Source organism: Camelus bactrianus, chromosome X, assembly GCF_048773025.1.
Source record: "Camelus bactrianus isolate YW-2024 breed Bactrian camel chromosome X, ASM4877302v1, whole genome shotgun sequence".
NCBI classification, from domain to species: domain Eukaryota; kingdom Metazoa; phylum Chordata; class Mammalia; order Artiodactyla; family Camelidae; genus Camelus; species Camelus bactrianus.
Genome location: NC_133575.1, coordinates 23262702 through 23268498, shown reverse-complemented (window position 1 = coordinate 23268498; position 5797 = coordinate 23262702). Strand labels below are relative to the sequence as shown.

Below are 5797 nucleotides of genomic sequence, written 5' to 3'. Positions count from 1 at the left end.
TCTGTAGCCAACAGAGTCAAACTGAGATGATCTGGAATTTGTGAACTATCAACAAGAAAGCTTTCTCAAATTATCTCTTCAAGTACCTGTTATAATTAATTTACTTTAAAATGCTTTCCAGGTTTTGGGTCTTCTAATATGGTGCAATGAAAACGAATATATGTATATATATACATGACTGGGACATTATGATGTACACCAGAAATTGACACATTGTAAGTGACTGTACTTCAATTAAAAAGTTTGCAGCTCAGATGGAATAGGGCCTAAGATAGATACCTTACGGAACACCAATGAGAATAGAGACAAGCTGAAAGAAAAAGAGCAAGATGACTGAGACATCTGACCAAGCCTGAATAAGAGAGGTCTGCTGTCAACTGCCATATCTTCTGTTTGTATCCATGATTTCATCTCTCCTTTTAGTTTCAGAGGAAGATGTAACCCCTTCAAGCTCTTGAGAATTCTTGGTCCTATATACTCTTCTTTCTGAATACTATTTTGCTTTCATCAACAACTTGCCTTCTGCATTAAATATGCTCAATGACGAGATCTATACATGTTTTTAACCTGTATGTCAATGGCCACAATGGTTTCCCTCCTTGTTGTCTAAGACTTGGGCTGTGCCTACGCACATTGACTCTTGATCACAGCTCATGCTCTGTTCCATGGGAAAAGAGCAAACATTATGCAAACAGAAACTCGAAAAGTGATTCAATATTGGAGTTTTGCCTCTCTTGCTGCTCTTAGGAAACTCTGCAACCATACTTTATTTCAAGGACAAATATCAAGAAACCTGGGGATTTAGTCTTAATCATGCCAGCAACTTCTGCATCAATAAGAAGGCAAGTCACCTTTCTTTAAGCACCCATATGCTTATCCTTTAACATGAGCCAAAATTGTCTTTAACCTGATTCCAGTCCTTTGTCATCTCCATTTTTATTTAATGTCTTGTTCACCAGTATCTGTCCTCTTCTGTGTGGAAATTGAACTCTCGATGGTCACCAATATCTTTGCCAAAATGAATAGTATATCAAACACATTCATGCTGAATTATCTGGCTGTTTGACACAATCAGCCATTCCTTTATTTTCAACTATCTCCCCCACTCCCCCTACCTTTTAAGAAAATTACTATTCTCACTTTTGTACTTCTCTAATTCTTTAGTTTTTAAATGGAGCTCTGTGGAAGTAAAATAGGTTTATATATTGGCTAAACTGATGGGAAGCAAAGGTATAAATATGTGCATTTAGGGGGGTGCATTCCTTTTATCAATTTTCAAAGGGTCTGTAAGCTAAAACAGTCTCGCTCCTTCATTTATTTACATTTACTGAGAACATTTAATATGTCAGGCCCTGTTCTAGGCACTGGGGAGAAAGCAATGATTAAAACAGATAATATCTTTGATCTCATGGTCTTAATTCTATTGGAGGAAGCAGACAATAAAAACAATTATGTCAGACTGTCTGTTTGAGGAAAGCGCTATGGAGAAAAAAGTAAAGCAAATTAAGGAGCTAGAGAATGGAAAAAATTAGTATTTTACATAGGGTAGTCAGGTAGTCTTCCATGGGGAACTCACATTTGAACAGAAACCTGAATAAATTGAGAAAATAAGCCATGTGGATACCTTGGGAATGAGTAGGATGCTGAGGTTCATCACTTGAGGTAGAAACATGCTCTGTGCCCAGCACCCAGGAGTCATTATGGCTGACCAGAGTGAATGAGAGGTGAGCACTGGGAAGTGAGTTAGAGAAGTACCCAGGGGCCAGGTTAGGCAGGCCTGATAGGCCGCAGTTAGACCCTCAAGAGCACCAACATACTTTCCCTTCCTTCCGTCAAGTTCAATACAGGAATCCTGTCAGCCTGATTTAGTTGAATGAGATTGGGCTTTGGATTATTACACATCTGGGCAACTACTGTGAGAGCTTGAGTAAGTTACTTGTTCCAGTTGAGAACTTTGAGCAAACTGCTTTACCTTTCTGTATTCCAATTTTCTGATCTTTACGAATGGAATTCAATTATCCAGCTGATACAATTATTACAATGTTCTAAGATAGCATATGAATGCACCCACCTTAGTGCTAGCACTAAGGGGATGCTTAATCATTGTTAATTTTCATGCCTCTTTACATAACTTCTTCAAGAGAATGTAAACATTTTCTTGACTTCAACAACTACCTCTATGAATTAATTCTCAGCTCTGTGTCTCTGGTTCCACCATTCACTTTGCTATAGTGTTTTCTTTCATCATTTGCACATGTCTACCTAGGTGTTCCAATAATACTTCAAACTAAAAATCACCTTTCCCCTAAAGCCGTGATCAAAATCTCAAACTGCTCTGGAGTAACATAAACGGATAAAAAAGATTTGATCCGCTGGAAATTGCTCAGTGTCAGCTCCCTGGTCCTTCTGTGCTCAGCGTTGCAGATCTTCAACCTACACACATGCACAGTACTCAGCCACAGGCTCCAGGGAACCAAACCCCTAGCAAGTTCTCCAGCGCTCTTTCTCTTTGTGGCTCCCTCCTTTCTGATACTCTGCCCTGAAATTCTAGCTACATCAGCCTCTGTGGATTCCTCCTCAACTTACAAAAACCACCATGCTCTGCTTGGGTTTTCCCTGTCGGCATCATACACCGGAATGTGCCTCCTGGCAGAAAGTTGAGGCCGCCCCAGGGCTCGCTTCATTTGTTTCCCTTCTCTTGGGGATCTCTGCAATGCACAAAGCTGCTGTTTCATATATTTTACGCCATTTTCTAGTTGTTTACAGCAGGAGGACAAGTTTGTTCCCAGTAACTTCACAAAGACAGAAGCTCACTGCTACTAGTTTAGTAGAAACCCACTGCAATATATAGAGCATGCAAACATTTTACGTATAGATTTCTTACAGGGTTTTTAAAATGAAAATTTTGTGTGTGGAGGTAGGACCTCAGGTGGAGCAATTCGTTCCAGCCTCAGGCCACCCTTACACAACTATACATTCTAGTCTGACAAAGCTGCTCGTCTCACCTTTATGGTATGTCTTATTCATCCAGCGCTGGGGCCTTCGTGAGCCAGGTCCGTTTTGCCCACAAGCAGCAAACCAAAATGCTGAGTTGCAGAGGTTTGGTAAGGCGGCCAAGCCAAGCAGGAAGACCGGTGAAGACATCTACCACCTCGAATGCAAGGGACTGGGGCACTGACGGGATAACGAATAAAGAAGCAGAGCGGTCAGAGGCGTGAGGAGCGGCAACTGGAAAAAGGTGCGGTGACTGTCACTCTGCGCAGGCGGAACTGAGCTACGGGCCGCTGCACCGTCCAAAATAGAGGCTCTGGGCACGACCTGAGGGTGGGGCTTTTGGTTCTCTGACGTCAAAGGGTCATCGGCCACTCACGCATGCCCAGTAGCACAGTCCGTGGTCCTAACCAGTCTTAACCAGCTCAGCTCAAACGAGACACAGCTGACTCCAAGTTCCTGGCGAACAACTCGGGCAAATATCTTATAGTTTATGCTAAGTGCCACTTAGAGGGCATGCAACTCCTTTGTAGCAACAATTTAAATGACCTTGATTAACGAAGGCAGGTGAAATCTATTTGACTAATGATTACCGTGGTTTTAGGGGTACTTAGAAGAAGCATAAAAGGCATTCAAAAATAAGTCTCCACTTACTTGTTCTCTCTTTATTTTCTTCCTTTGGGCCTATGAATAAGCATCTGCCACTACACAATTTTTTCCCACTTTTGAAAGTCCACATTATTTACATTATCTCATTCATTTCATTGTATTTCTTATGACATAATTATTAAAAGATGGCTACTGTTTTCTAGTAAGGTGGCTAAAGCTTATTCAAGCCTTAACTACAATTTGAGAGGTAAGTTTGATTTTTAAAGATTGTTATAAAACTTTAGTCACTCAACCCTATTTACTTGTATGACCAAGAATGCAACTCCAGGCAGTGCGTTCGGTGGTCCCGCGGACCTGTCTCTTGCTTCAACAGTGTTTGGACGGAACAGACCCAGGGACGCCCCTTGCTCCAGCTTCCGACCACCCTTCAACCTTTTTTCCAGTCACATCCTTCAGAACCAGCCACTGTACTATCTTCAGCCTCTGGGACCAGCCAACACCGTTTTGTGAGCTTAACTCATTACCCATCAACCATGAGCTAGCTCCCAGATTCGTCAGAATTATTCCAGCGAGGTTGAGGCCTCTGTCAACCACCTGGTCAACATGCATCTGTGGGCCTCCTACACCTACCTCTCTCTGGGCTTCTATTTCAACTGCGACGATGTGGCTCTGGAGGGCGTTGGCCACTTTTTCTGCGAATTGGCTGAGGAGAAGCGCAAGGGCGCTGAGCGTCTCTTGAAAATGCAAAACCAGCGCGGCGGCCGTGCCCCCTTCCAGGACGTGCAGAAGCCATCTCAAGATGAGTGGGGTAAAACCCAGGATGCTATGGAAGCTGCTATTGTCCTGGAGAAGAACCTGAACCAGGCCCTTTTGGATCTGCATGCCCTGGGTTCTGCCCGCGCAGACCCACATCTCTGTGACTTCCTGGAGAACCACTTCCTGGATGAGGAGGTAAAACTCATCAAGAAGATGGGTGACCACCTGACTAACCTCCACAGGCTCTCTGGTCCCCAGGCTGGGCTGGGCGAGTATCTCTTCGAAAGGCTCACCCTCAAGCACGACTAGGAGCCTCTGCAACCCAGCGGCCTTTACAGAGCCCCTCTGGTGTCAGGGCTTCTGCCTGAAGCCTCTCTGCAGTCACCAGGCAGCTTTTTAACCATCCTGGAGCCCTCTCCCAAGCCTTGGACCAAATAGAAATAAAGCTTTTTGCCACGGCAAAAAAAGAAAAAGAAAAAAAAAAGAAAAAAGAATGCAACTCCAGCAAAGGGACACTTCAGTCTTACAAAAGAAAGCATGAGTGTTAGAGCCCATGTTTTATATTCACAATGTCAACTTGCCTGCATCTTTAGAATTGGTTTATTCCCTTCACGTTGTATATAGTCCAGTGCTTGAAAATATGTTTCAAAAGCTTATTTCTCTTACTATTTTTCAGGTCTTAAATCAGGGTCTTATGAAAAGGGAAAAAAATATGCCTGCAATAGACTTAGGTGGTGATTTTCATGTTGCTCACAGAGAACTGATATTTAGAGTTCCTTCAAATTCCAGACTGAGACACAATCATGAACAAAAGCTCAGAAGAAGCCTCTTTACTGCTAATGCAATTGTTAAGTGTATTGTTTTGAAAATGAAAACTTATGCTTTGCACAAAGTTATCTAATCTGCACTCATGCCACTTTTAAATTGCATAAAATAACAGAAAAATGATAGCATAAATCTTCTGTATGTGAAGTCGTTATTTTCCTTTCTAGAATGCAATGTGTGTATCTTTTTCTTCATACTGAAGTGCCTCATTCAAAACAGAGGCAACTGGACAATAATTCTCACCCAGGATAAGGTTTGTACAATTGAGTAATATCTCTACTTCTCAGCATGAAGTTAATTTATGTAATTTGTTACACTTTAAGGTAAAATAATATATGCACATATCTACCATATCCACATTCTTTTTAAAAAACAAAATTTTAATCCTTGTTCAATGTTCAATCACTTTAAGTTCACAGGGATACATATGCTTTCATTGCAGTCCCGTTAGCGCAGACAGCGGCTTCCTGCAGTGCCGTACAGAAAAGAGAGGGCGGTTGTGTCCTTTTATCCTCAAAATTTTCAGAGATTTTAAGTTTTCTTCAGAGACTTTTTACAGACAGATAAGTGAGAGGAAAGAAATAAAAACAAACTCAAAGACAAATAAGATACTTAA

The 5797-nt window shown here is 41.9% G+C and overlaps 1 pseudogene; it reads left to right on the top strand.

The window, feature by feature from the left end:
• The first annotated feature begins 4146 nt into the window (after positions 1–4146).
• On the top strand, positions 4147–4849 carry LOC105081387 (ferritin light chain pseudogene; annotated as a pseudogene).
• The last annotated feature ends 948 nt before the right edge of the window (positions 4850–5797 follow it).